Here is a 14853-nt window from a genome sequence, read left to right on the forward strand (position 1 = left end):
ACGCTTATCTTCCATACCCTAATATTTTTCTGGTGAATGACAGTCTATCCTATCATATGTTACTTATATTACAGTATCCAGAGAATGCAGTTAGCACAACAAACATTCACATATTAGGAGATACACCATGATTTCTTTTGACATCTTCACAGGAAATACTTACCCACTCTAATATCCAAAGGCCAACCTTTTTCTTTAGCTGTTTGGCCAAGTTTTGAGATAGGGTGGCACAAATCTGGTGTGAAAGGTCCATTGATGTGTGGTTCTAGTGTATCCAAATCTAATTCTATTGTCTGCAAAAAGAAAAATGTCCTGTAACAAAGAGATCACCAGAATAAATTTGTTAACTACATACACAAGTAGCAGTAAATTACCATACAAAATGAGAAGAGGAAAAAGGAAATCCAGTTATCATAGAGCTAAACATAACAAAAAATATCACCCTCCATTTAATTTTTCACTCAGAGCCTCCACAGTAGAAAAATATGAAGTACATCATAAAGGTGGCCTGGCAAGTGAGGAACACAACACACAATGAACACATAACAGTGTGCGAGAATTTATTGGCTGGTCTTGTAGGTACCCATTTGCATATACTCCACTGTAAAAGATACCAAAATTCAAATTTACATGGAATGAAATTAAAGTTTGTGAAGAAGAAACAAAAACTGTATGGTTTGACAGTGACATTGTATTTCTGGGAGAGATGGCAAAGGACTTGAAAGATCAGTTGATTAGAATGGTTAGTATCTTCAAAAGGAGATGTTGTTGTTGTTGTTGTTGTTGTTGTTTTTGTGGTCTTCAGTCCTGAGACTGGTTTGATGCAGCTCTCCATGCTACTCTATCCTGTGCAAGCTTCTTCATCTCCCAGTACTTACTGCAACCTACATCCTTCTGAATCTGCTTAGTGTATTCATCCCTTGGTCTCCCTCTATGATTTTTACCCTCCACGCTGCCCTCCAATGCTAAATTTGTGATCCCCTGATGCCTCAGAATATGTCCTACTAACTGGTCCCTTCTTCTTGCCACAAAAGGAGATATGAGATGAATATCATCAAATGTAAAACAAGGCTAAAGAACGTAGTTGAATTCAACTAGGCAATGCTGAGTGAATTACATTAGCAAATGAACCAGTAAAATAAGTAGATGAGTTCCAGCTGTTTGGGTGCCAAAGTAACTTAATGGCTGAATTAAAGTGGATGCAAAATGCAGACTGGCATTACCAAGCAAGATTTTTCTGAAAATGCGTGTGGCAACATTTCCAAGCTTTTGGCATCTCTGACATCAACATCTGTAAGGCTTTCTTTCTGTCATGGATTTCTCCTCATGCTTATCACCTTTTGTGTCAGATACCTCCTCTTCGGGAACCACAGTTTCGCTTTTGATGAAATGTGTCAGTTTCTCTCTATTCATCACTGCAAAAATACTCATGTTATCGCTGATTGTTCTGAGTTCTGCTGTTGTGAAAAGTGGCTGCAGCAGTCGTACAGATCTTTGGCAGCAGAGCTTCATCAGCTTGGCCATCATTGCCAGTTTGTTACGGAAGCTCACCTGGGCACAAGGCTGATTCGATGGTTTGTCATGCTGTAATACATTTGGCCTCTGATAGAGAAGTTGGTGAACATGCTTTTACAATGTGAAAATCCCTCTCTCACAGAGGTTTTGAACATTACCCAGCATTTTGAAGTACGTAGGGAAGCAGTAAATCAGATAGAAACTTGGTGTGAAGTAGTTTTCATTGCTTCTCCTCCTCAGCCACCATCTGTGAGCTCACAGGGGAAGGTGATGCCATGACCATGCAATCACAGTCTCCATGATGCTGTGCTAAACAGTAACAGCAGTCAGTGTCACGAAAGTGGTCACATGCCCCTCTCCTGTCGTGCCGTTATTGTTTTCTTCAACATCAGTGGGCCGCATGTCCAAAGTGATGGGCAATGTGCAACCATTGTAAAAAAGGGACATATTGCATCTGTGTGCAACTCTCAACCTCAGTAGTCAGAGATGAACATTGATGTGAACAATGTTTCCACAGTGACTGCAGCCACAAACAAATTTTATATTGAAGTGCATTTTTTGGACAATAAGTTAAAAATGTAAGTAGACATGGTTGCAGCAGTGACTTTGTGAAATTCTCAAGCCTATGTGGATCTTGAACCACTGGCATTGTCCCCTGTCTCCGTTGGTTGGTGAGTTACAACAAACAGCAAATACCCATATTGGGACAGTGTTCTGTCCCCGTAATGTATAAAATCATTTGTTTGGCCTTTGCACTTTCTGGTGGTGATGATCTTAACAATGAAAACTTATTTGAGTTGGTGCCTTGAAAATTTTTGGATTCTCTATTGATGACGAAGTGCATCTGGTATCGGATCAGGTTCTGTACCAACAACTGGATGCGCTCTGCTCAGAATTTTCCTCACTACTCAGAATTTTCCTCACTATTTTTGGAAGGTTTATGGTGTGCTATCAGTTTCTAGTCTCACATAACAAAGTCACTATGAAATCGACTGTGTGCCCCTGTATTTTCATGCCCGGTCAGTTTCAATAGCCTTATGGGAGCAAGTCAAATTAGAACTAGATCGACTTATGTCCTTGGGTGTTGGCACACCTCTCTCCTCTAACGAATGGTCTACTCTGTTGGTAACTGCTGCATTACCTAACGGCAACCTTCAGCTCAGTGGTGGTTTTAAATAGTCTGTAAATTCACAGTCTACTATTGACATGTATGTCTTACCCCATTAGGACCAAGTCTTAGCACGGCTTGCCCCTATGTGCAACTACCATAAATACCTGTGGATGATGATTCCAGACATATCCTTAGTAGTGAATGCTTCTTTGGATTATACCAATACCAATGCCTTCCATTCAGCATCGCTAGCACCCCTGCTATTTTCCAATGATTTTTGGAACAGCTCACAGCTTCCGTTCTGAGGTGCATTAACTACCTGGATGATACTGTAGTCTCCGGTTCCTCAAGATAAGAACACTTGCAGAACCTTCATACTGTGTTCACAGAGCTGCAGACTGCCAGGTTGAAATGTAACTTCGACAAATCACAATTTTTTTCAGCAATTTATCATCTATCTCAGTTTTGAAGTCTCACATGCTGGCATCAAGCCTTTATACCAGCCTGTTGATGCCATTATGGCTTTGCCACATCCTTCCAACGTCAAGGAGTTGCAGGCCATTCTCGGAAAGAATACATGCAACCATAAATTTCTTCCCAACGTGACCACATTCCTGTGTACAAATAAGTGGATGGTTCCAAATACCCTATTGCATACACTTCTGAAACCCTGAATCAGGTGTGTGCACTCAAAAAATGTTCATGTTTTCCTCTGTGGTTCTAAATTTCATTTACTGGATAAAGCGGCCCATCGCCTGCAACTCTGGGCTGTTTTTGTAGAGCTTTAACTGTGAGTTTCATTTCCACCCCACAGCACAACACACTAATGCAGGTGCTCTTTCTTGATTGCTGACTGATTCTAATGGATGAACTGTTGTGTTTTCATTTAGACAGCTAAGCCCAAAACAATGTGGATGGTTTTTCCATTAGCAGTTCTCTAATTTCGGCAGCTATCACAGCCAATCCTGTCTTACATCAGGTCTTTCAATTTGTCTGAGTGCCACAACTGGCCAGACAAACCACTGGGTCAGGCATCAGATCCCTTGTGTGACTATTATGCTCTCCGAAACTGCCTTTCTGTTCTTGATGGTGTGTTACTTTTGGCTACTGAAGAGTTCGGACCCAGGCTTGTGATCCCCACTTTACTGCAGTGGGACAACATGTGCCTTCTCCACCTTGACCACTGGGGTATTTCTCATACAAAATTGCTGGTCTACCACCATTTGTTTTGGCTAAGTATTGGCAATGAGGTCACACATGTTGTGTCAGACTGCCCACAGTGCGCCACCAAGTTAGCGGCACCACGTGTCTCTCTTTTCCCATGGCCCATCCCTCAGCATCCCTGGGTAGTGTATTCATGCTGATTTTATGGGTCCTTTCCTTTTCTTTTTTTGGCTAGTAGTAGTTGATGTTTCTTCAAAATTTCCTTATATGGTTCATTGCCCAACCACACCCACAGTAGCTGTGGTGATGGCCTCCGTCAAGACTTTTCTCTTTGAAGGATTGTCATTTATGCTCATGACAGAAAAAAATGGCCCACAACTTGTATCCAGCATGTTACGACTCCTCCACCATTTCATCCTTAGTCCAGTGGTGAGGTGGAGCAGTTATTCCATACTTTAAAAACTCAGATGAAAGAATATATCATGTAATCTCCTCCTGAGGAAACCATCAATAGGTTCTTGAGCTTGTACACGTTCATCCCAGTTGGCAACTGTAGCACAGTAGAGATGTTTCATGGCCGCCATCCCTGTACATTGCTTGATCTGCTCTGGCCGATGCCTGACCACCTTCCAGCGCCTGCCTTGCAGTGGCTCTGTCTGAGGTCTGCCATCTGGGCCTGTGGGTTTGATCAGTGCCCTAAGTAGATACCAGTGGTTGCCCATCACTGCTGAGGCCACTGTCTCTGTGTCATGCACACCTCCAATGGCTTGGTGTCATGACACTGCAACCAGCTCCACTCACGTGTGGCCAACCACACACTGGAGACCAGGCCACCACCTCCACCATACGCACCAGCCCCCACAGTGCAGTCTGTGTCCCCTGTAGCCCCTGTGCTGTCTTCATTTTTGGTGCTGCTGCCACTGGCCAGGGTGGTTATGGTTAGCATGGGGCTGCATCCATCTCTGCAGCCCCTATGTTGCCTCTCTCTTCTCTGCTGGCTCCATTGCTGAGTGACTACCCAGACATGGATGTGGCGCCTTCACATTGGTGCTCCCTTACAGTCTCTTGTGGGTGAAAGGTGCTGTGCTGGTCCACAGTAGTACCATTTCAGACCGTACGCTGCAGTTGACAACAGAACTCCGACTCCAACACTCATCCCCTTCTGATGGCAACATCATGAACATTTGTCCCCAAGGGGGAAGGAGTGTTGTAACCTATACATTGAGCATGTATAATTAAACAGCACAGGTCTCCATGTCTGGCCTGAAGAGGACACTACACATCAGCACAGATGGTGCAACAAGCACTGTGCCATGTGCCTAAAAGCCTAATATAAACCATCATGCTGGGCTCTCAGCCAGACTCACATTTAAGTGACTAATGTATGCTTCAGTGTTCAACTGTGAATATACTTGTTGGTTAAGTGTGTTTGTGCCGATTACTATTTTATTCATTGTCTCAGTATATCTTTTCATGTGGAAGCAGAATAAAAGTTGGCTGGTGCGAACTGTAATATAGTGTTTGTGCAGTGTTATAATAAAGAGGTCCTGGATTGAACTTTGGAGTAAATAAATGCATGGTCCAGTCATGGACCCATGCAGAAATTTTTTCATGAGAGGGGCAAGAGTCATTTCTTATAGCTAAACATTTCAAGAAGTATACTAAACTTCTATTACTTCAAACAGTTGGCAGTTATCCACATAGTACTCAGATTGCTTTGACACCTAAATGGTAAGCATATTTCAATATTATACATGATGAAATACATCTAATATGAATCTGGATGCCACCTTTTTGATCCAGTGATCTGAAATTACATCCTATTACTATTAAATCCATGGTATCCAATATCTCCATGGTATATCCATGGTATGCAATATATCTAAGTTTCCATACTATCAGGTTGAAACTGAAAAAAAAACTGCTAAAGAAAAAAGAATGATTGAGCAAAGCCCTGCTGAATATTGACAAAAATAACCAATAAATATGGCAGATGAATATTCTTGGAAGTGAAGGAACAGGGATTAAACTTTATAAAAGCTTATTTGACTTTGATGGAATCTACAACACATTGTCTGTAAACAAAACTTCACGCCTGATCAAGTTAATGAATTTATTCCTTTACTTTCATTCTCTGTATTCTTGAAAGTTAGTAAAGTTAAGCAAATTGTTTTTTGAAAGCTATATTTTTTTTGTTTGGTCAGGGAAACTGTAGCCTAGGGCCAGCATACGACTATACGAACATGGGAAATCTCCCATAAACACCCTCAATTCGTTGATGGAACTGACCTGGACATCTGAACCAATGCAATCCTCATCTGAAATTTTTAACAGTAGTGTGCAGCCGTGCCAACTGGACAGCAGAATTCGTCAGATTGCATGTGGTGCTGGGCAGCAAGCAACAGTATTCAAGAACACCTCAAGAGAACAATTCTCTTCTGGAGACACCTATAGGCACAAGCAGCAGTTACCTAAGGAAGGGAGCATTTAATAGGACACATAATGAGCCACCAGCAAATGCACAATGTGGTAATGAAGAGAAATGTGTTTGTGTGTGCAGGGGGGAGGAGTGACAGTAAAAGTACCAATAGTAACAGTGCTAGTGATAAATTATGGTATTTGGCAGGACTAATGTTAAGAAGATGGAAAAGATCAGTTTCAATTCATCACAGCTTTGCAGTGAGAACCTAATCATTGCAGACTCTGTTCCTCACACAGTTATCTTGTTCCTGCACAACCAGACATCTCATAACTCAGAAACATGTTGGTCAGACGAATTCTGTTGCTCAGTGTATTTCTTTTGACTTAGTTTCTCACTACACCTAAAACAACTGGACCATGTTGGTGCGTTGGATAAATAACAGAAAACTGTTTGAAAATAATTGTACATTATAACAACCTTGAGTAAAGAAAATTTAATTTAAACAAAAGCATGCTCCAACTATCCAGCAAAAGTGACAGAAAGCAACATGAAAGATGTATTATGATGATTATGAGGTTCTTTGCATTATATGAAGTATGGAGATGATGACTGTCATCATTACAATGTATTCTCTCATTTTTAAATGTTTTATTTGAATACAATTCCACACCTTTTGGGACAAGGAATCAATAAGCTTATTGATGAATATTTTAAACCTGAAAATTATTTTTGCTAGTCCTCAGGAAAACAAGCTCCTGTTCTTGAACAACCATGGGAGGTGCTGGGCTAACAGCAATATGTATTCCAAGTGGATCACATAAATGTAACCAGAATTCAAGTCTGGAGAGCATACTGCCCATGACATTCAGATGATTTCATCACCAACTTAGTACTATGAAGATAACTGAAAAAATTGACAAAAGCATGTAATAGAACAAAAGGTTAAAAACCCTATCCAAAAACTTTTCGATTGGTAAAGAAACGTTTTGGACAATGTGGAAAATTTTACATTTACCACCATTGATGCAGCTATCATTATCAGTCCATTAATAAATATTGGGATGTTTCATGTACAATAGGATGTTTATTTATCACTGTAAGCCCCCTCCTGAAGGAAAAGTGCAAGCTGTCAGGCTCAGTGCTTATTATTACTCATCAATGAACAAAACATGACTTCGTTCTGTGTATTCCCACCCACAACGTTCTTCCACTTCTACAACTACCTTCAAACACTATGATATTGAGTTTTAATGGAAGGAGCACAGGTTTGGAATAGGGAAGGATTAGGAAGAAAATCAGATGCATTCTACCAAAGGAATCATCACAGCATGTACCTTAAACAATTTAAAGAAATCACAGAAAGCTAAATTTGCTGATATTAATGGGAAAGCCACACACATAAAGGACATGTATCAAATCACTATGTATGTATGTGTGTGTGTGTGTGTGTGTGTGTGTGTGTGTGTGTACAAGCACACGTGTCTGAAAAACACAAAAACACACACACACACACACACAGAAGCGGGCGAAAGTTATACCTGATCATAAGGAGCTCCGGGGTCTGCCATAAATAGTGTCTTAGCATATTTGTCTGCTTCTTCAGCAATTTCCTTTCTATTTGTAGCTAACAAATAGTCTTTCATGCATTGATTGTATGGGAAAATTGATGTTGTTGCACCAATTTCAGCACCCATGTTACAGATTGTGGCCATACCTGTAACAATGTTTAAGATGATATAAAGAGCTGATCTTTACAGAGAGATCATAAACAAAAATGCAGAAACACAGTTCAAACAGATAAAAGTGTTAAACCTGTCAACTAACTAAATAATTACATACTCAATGATAACATAGAAAAGAATATATTTTTGAAATAATAATAGTGTCTATAAGAATGGATAAGTTGACAGGATGTATTCTGAGGCATCAAGGAAACATCATTTTGCTAATGGACAGAAATGTTAAAGGTAATTATTGTAGAGGGAGCCCATGGTTTGAAACCAGTAAGAAGATTCAAATGGATGTAGGTTGCAATAGCTATGCAGAGATGATGAGATTTGCACAGGATAGACTAGCATGGGAAGCTGCGTCAAATCAGCCTTCAGACTGAAGAACAGAATGAGAACAATACTCTTATGGAGTGAAGAGACAAAAAAAGTAGTGAAGTGTTGGAGGGCACATTAGCAGTAACTCAGAAATAAAAGACTAGCACATTGAGGGTTCTCAGTGGCCAAAATATTAAACATCATTTCATCTTTCTTGATGATTTTGGTATTGAAATACAAACAGTCAGTCAATAAAGAAAAAAAAAATCTGCTCAATGTTATGACTAGACAAATGAAATTAGTGAAATAGCAAGTTCTACAACAAAATGAACATAGCTACATCCCAGTGTTTTTTTACTTTTGGAGAGATTAACTAGCATATTCTATCAACAAAGACACAAAAAGTCTTTTAGATGTCACGGACATACTAAGCTGTTAATATAAGGCTTTAATAATAGTTCAGCTCACCCTGAGAGTCAACAAGATCAAAGATTTGTTGACTCACAGTGTAAAATGAAAGTAAGTACTATACTTTTATGAACTGTTAATATTTTCATTCATATGTAAGGTTACATAATTTTCATTATCTCTAAAATATATCACAGCCCCCATGTCTCTACTTAATATTTGAAACATACTGATTCTTGATATTTCCAGTTCTGGAGCCTTCACTGATAAGCCATCTCAACAGGCTTTCTGCAAACGTAAACCAGCACCAATTTAACCATTTATGGTCTTTCGTACCTCCAAAATGTTGGATAGAATGACATATGTATCATTTCAAAATTCCGAAACTTACCTGCTCAGCTGCCCACATTGTTCAATGTTATGATGGCAGAACTAGTTTCGTTATCAACTGAGCTCAACTTTAGAGCTAAAACACGAAATTTACTACTTATAAATCTCAACTAACAACAACTCACATCACTACAAGGTGGTGAAAAGAAAAATGAAAGGAGGTTTGTACTGGCAGCCCTGCAAGCAGTAGCAGAAGCATAAGAAAGGAGTCAAACTGTGCATTTCATTACCATGGAGCATTGGTGGAGTGCAAATCAACAGTCATTGTACACATGATTTACCAACCCAGTGACAGTTTGACTGCTGCACACTGAGAGTTTCAACAGCCCTGTCACATCCTGCCTGATGGTCAAGTTCTGTTATTATACACAATCACAACAAGGGTTCAGAATTTCGAAGGGACTGGTTCAACTCTGTAGAAAGCATAATGGGGTTATATGGTTTGTATGTACCACTGAAAATATCAATGCCACACAGGCTCCCACTGAAAGGAGTCCCTGTTGTTTTGTGCGAGACCTTGCCTCATCATTGCAGCTCATATGTCAGACTATTCAAAGAACGGCCCATAAATTTCTCTATCATCCATATAAAATTCACCTTATGTAACACCTGAGTCCTAATGACTGTGTTCTGCAACTGCAAATTTAAGAATAAGTGTTGTCAAATGTGAGTGATGATGCAAACTTCACTCGAAATCTTTGAATGCCCAATGAAGCTCATTTTCACTTAACTGGTTACATAAATAAGCATAACTCAGGCAGACTCAAGGCTTCAATGCTCCTCTTCATTATACAGTACCAAAATTACCTTATGGTGTGTAGTGATGCGTGTTTGCATTGGTAGGTCATTAATTTTTGGAGGATGAATGAGGCACTGCCATCAGTGCAGCATTTGAATGTTATGTTAACATCTAAGAGATATTGCTTCATTTTTCTGATTAAAAAAAGTGTGATTTTTCTAAAACAACATTTTAATTATTGAAATGTTTCAATTAGAAAATTTGAGATTTTGCAAAATTCTTTGCAAACTTCTGTAAATTCCATTCCCTGGACAATAATTTATATTGATTTAAGGACACTAAGCTAATTGTTAATGCAAATACAGGGCTATTACAAATAATTGAAGCGATTTCATAAATTCACTGTAGCTCCATTCATTGACATATGGTCACGACACACTACAGATACGTAGAAAAACTCATAAAGTTTTGTTCGGCTGAAGCCGCACTTCAGGTTTCTGCGCTCGAGAGCGCAGTGAGACAAAATGGCGACAGGAGCCGAGAAAGCGTATGTCGTGCTTGAAATGCATTCACATCAGTCAGTCATAACAGTGCAACGACACTTCAGGACGAACTTCAACAAAGATCCACCAACTGCTAACTCCATTTGGCGATGGTATGCACAGTTTAAAGCTTCTGAATGCCTCTGTAAGGGGAAATCAACGGGTCAGCCTGCAGTGAGCGAAGAAACGGTTGAACGCGTGCAGGCAAGTTTCACGCGTAGCCCGCGGAAGTCGACGAATAAAGCAAGCAGGCAGCTAAACGTACCACAGCCGACGGTTTGGAAAATCTTACGGAAAAGGCTAAAGCAGAAGCCTTACCGTTTACAATTGCTACAAGCCCTGACACCCGATGACAAAGTCAAACGCTTTGAATTTTCGGCGCGGTTGCAACAGCTCATGGAAGAGGATGCGTTCACTGCGAAACTTGTTTTCAGTGAAGAAGCAACATTTTTTCTTAATGGTGAAGTGAACAGACACAATATGCGAATCTGGGCGGTAGAGAATACTCACGCATTCATGCAGCAAATTCGCATCACCAAAAGTTAACGTGTTTTGTGCAATCTCACGGTTTAAAGTTTACGGCCCCTTTTTCTTATGCGAAAAAAACGTTACAGGACACGTGTATCTGGACATACTGGAAAATTGGCTCATGCCACAACTGGAGACCGACAGCGCCGACTTCATCTTTCAACAGGATGGTTCTCCACCGCACTTCCATCATGATGTTCGGCATTTCTTAAACAGGAGATTGGAAAACCGATGGATCGGTCGTGGTGGAGATCATGATCAGCAATTCATGTCATGGCCTCCACGCTCTCCCGACTTAACCCCATGCAATTTCTTTCTGTGGGGTTATGTAAAAGATTCAGTGTTTAAACCTCCTCTACCAAGAAACGTACCAGAACTGCGAGCTCGCATCAACGATGCTTTCGAACTCATTGATGGGGACATGCTGCGCCGAGTGTGGGAGGAACTTGATTATCGGCTTGATGTCTGCCGAATCACTAAAGGGGCACATATCGAACACTTGTGAATGCCTAAAAATACTTTTTGAGTTTTTGTATGTGTGTGCAAAGCATTGTGAAAATATCTCAAATAATAAAGTTATTGTAGAGCTGTGAAATTGCTTCAATCATTTGTAATAACCCTGTATTGTCTCTGCCTGATGTGTAACTCTATGTTTTGAAAACAGTATGCTGTTATAGGCATCTTTAAATAGGTGTTGTGAAACAAAGCCACAGGCAGTCTGCACCCAGTAGTGATCAGATGAAGTTCCAAGAAAGTCCATGCAGTCAGTCTGTGTTTAAAAATCGGTAATGTAAAGTTTCATGTAATCAGTCTATGCCAAGATAGTATTGCACTACGTATATATACTATGGAACAGTTATTGTGTGTAGACAAAGTATTAATGCCACATGTTAAATGTTGTCACACTACTTGAAGTCTATATGAGTTTGCTGACGTAGTGTATGAAAAATGTGAAGAATACTACACATTTGATCATCATGATGACAGACAGTTATAAAAATATGCATAAAAATCAGACTCAACTCTAATGATGTTATGTACATTTACATAAGAATCATTTAAGGCCCCTTGCAATCAACAAATGAACTTTGTGAAGAAGAGAAAGAAGAAAAAGACTACCAAAGAACATGACTGACAGGTCAGTAAACCAATATACTATATGCAGGTTCTGCAGATGATGAACATCAATAAAAACACAACAGTGAATTGGATGTTTGTATATTCCAAGTATAAGTTGAAATTTATATGTAATGAGATATGAGAATAATCTCAGCATATTGCTTTGTATCAAGGTGATCTGTGTACGTGTGTCTTCCAGAACAAGGAAAGCTCCAAAGAGGAACAGTGATTTTTTATGGCTGGCACCAGGGAAATCACTTCAGCACCGTCCAGATCCAGTGCCATCAAAAATGTAACTATGGAGGTAAGTACACAATATCAAAGTGACAAAAAAATGTACAAGCCAAGTGAGCAAGCTGATGGGCTGCTACAGAAGAATCCAGACCTACCCTTTTGTGAGAATGGCTCATTATTAAATATTAGGTCTTTAAAAAATAAAATTGATGATCTTAGTAGTAACTATATAATGCATTGTAATATAAATGGTTTAAGTGCTGAATACTCATGTGGCAGAAGCTCTAAGTTAGATTAGCTACAAGTTTTTTTTATCTGAATTTCTAAATGTTAAAGTAATTTGTTTAAATGAACACTGGCTTAATAGTGATACCATAAAAAAATTAAATAAAATTGAAAACTTCAAGGTAGCTACCAGCTTTTGTAAGATAAATAAGTCACGAGGAGGTTCATACATACTCATTCATTCTGATTTAGATTACCATGTAAGATGTGACTTCAATTGTTTTAATGAAGAGCGTATTTTTGAGGGTTGCTGTGTTGAGTTAAAGGACTTAAATGTTGTTATAATATCAATTTATAGAATCCCAGGGAAGGTGACAACTGAGCATTTCCTACGTAAATTTCAGAGTTTGTTAGAATACCTCAGTAAAGAAAAGAGGAAAAAAATTGTTGTTGCTGCTGATTTCAACATCAACGTGTTATATGAAACATGTGAGGTATCAAAATTTACAGACTTAATAAAAAATATGGCTTCAAATTAAATTTTTCTGAATCTACTAGAGAAAATGCTCAGTCAGCTACATGCATTGACAATATTTTAACGAATTACGTATTTGAAGATGGATATAAACTTTGTCTAGATCTAGGAATTTCTGATCATTCAGCATTATTCTTTGAGCTACCAAGCGCAGGTAGCGAAGTCCCATGCAAAAAAGTTCATGTAAAAAGGGTCTTCAACCAAGAAACTTTGACTCTATTCCCTGATAAGCTGAAGGAGACAGAATGGCACTTTGATACAAATATTTCATGCACAGCAAATTTTGAAGCATTTCTAAGGGATTTTCTAAGTGTTTTCAATGAAATGTTTCCACAAAAAACTTATTTTAATAAATTGACAAAATTAAAATGGATCAATGTTTTTGTTGTTGTTGTTGTTGTTGTTGTCTTCAGTCCTGAGACTGGTTTGATGCAGCCCTCCATGCTACCCTATCCTGTGCAAGCTTCTTCATCTCCCAGTACTTACTGCAACCCACATCCTTCTGAATCTGCTTAGTGTATTCATCTCTTGGTCTCCCTCTATGATTTTTACCCTCCACGCTGCCCTCCAATGCTAAATTTGTGATCCCTTGATGCCTCAGAACATGTCCTACTAACCGGTCCCTCCTTTATGTCAAGTTGTGCCACATACTCCTCTTCTCCCCAATTCTATTCAATATCTCGTCATTCGTTATCTGATCTACCCATCTAATCTTCAGCATTCTTCTGTAGCACCACATTTCGAAAGCTTCTATTCTCTTCTTGTCCAAACTATTTATCGTCCATATTTCACTTCCATACGTGGCTACACTCCATACAAATACTTTCAGAAACGACTTCCTGACACTTAAATCTATACTCGATGTTAACAAATTTCTCTTCTTCAGAAACGCTTTCCTTGCCATTGCCAGTCTACATTTTATATCCTCTCTACTTCGACTATCATCAGTTATTTTGCTCCCCAAATAGCAAAACTCCTTTACTACTTTAAGTGTCTCATTTCCTAATCTAATTCCCTCAGCATCACCCGACTTAATTCAACCACATTCCATTATCCTCGTTTAGCTTTTGTTGATGTTCATCTTATATCCTCCTTTCAAGACACTGTCCATTCTGTTCAACTGCTCTTCCAAGTCCTTTGCTGTCTCTGATAGAATTACAATGCCATCGGCGAACCTCAAAGTTTTTATTTCTTCTCCATGGATTTTAATACCTACTCCGAATTTTTCTTTTGTTTCCTTTACTGCTTGCTCAATATACAGATTGAATAACATCGGGGAGAGGCTACAACCCTGTCTCACTCCCTTCTCAACCATTGCTTCCCTTGGATCACTAAAGGTATAAAAATCTCCAGTGCTAAGAAAAGGCAGCTACATAAGGAACTAAGACATAATAAAAAAATTGAATTTATTGAATACGTTAAACGATACAAAAGTACATTTAAGAAAGTTGTCAAAGCAGCGAAGCAAATGACAAATAATAAATTAATCTTAAAACATGAGAATAAATCAAAGGCAGTGTGGTCAGTTGTAAAACATGAATTAGGTATCAAAGCCTCTAGACATGGAATTACTACAATTAAGCTTGAAGATGAGATCATTGTAAATCCAGCTCAAATTTCAGAGTGCTTCAATGAGTTCTTCATCAATGTAGTGAAACCAGAGGTTAATGTTGCAGATTATGAGAACAATGTATGTCCCTTTGGACTAAATCATAATTCTGAATGCCTTACAAAATTTAAAACAGTTTCAAGAATAGATGTAGAAAAAATTATATTAAAACTAAAAAACAAAAATTCTGCAGGTTGGGATGGAATACCAGCAAAAGTCCTTAAATGTGTGTGTAAAACAATAGGATACCCACTATCTAAAACAATA

The 14853-nt window shown here is 39.0% G+C and overlaps 1 pseudogene; it reads right to left on the reverse strand.

The window, feature by feature from the left end:
* LOC124595261 overlaps positions 1–14853 on the reverse strand; it is a 162188-nt pseudogene that overhangs the window by 72714 nt on the left and 74621 nt on the right.

Source organism: Schistocerca americana, chromosome 2 (genome assembly GCF_021461395.2).
Source record: "Schistocerca americana isolate TAMUIC-IGC-003095 chromosome 2, iqSchAmer2.1, whole genome shotgun sequence".
Lineage (NCBI taxonomy): Eukaryota > Metazoa > Arthropoda > Insecta > Orthoptera > Acrididae > Schistocerca > Schistocerca americana.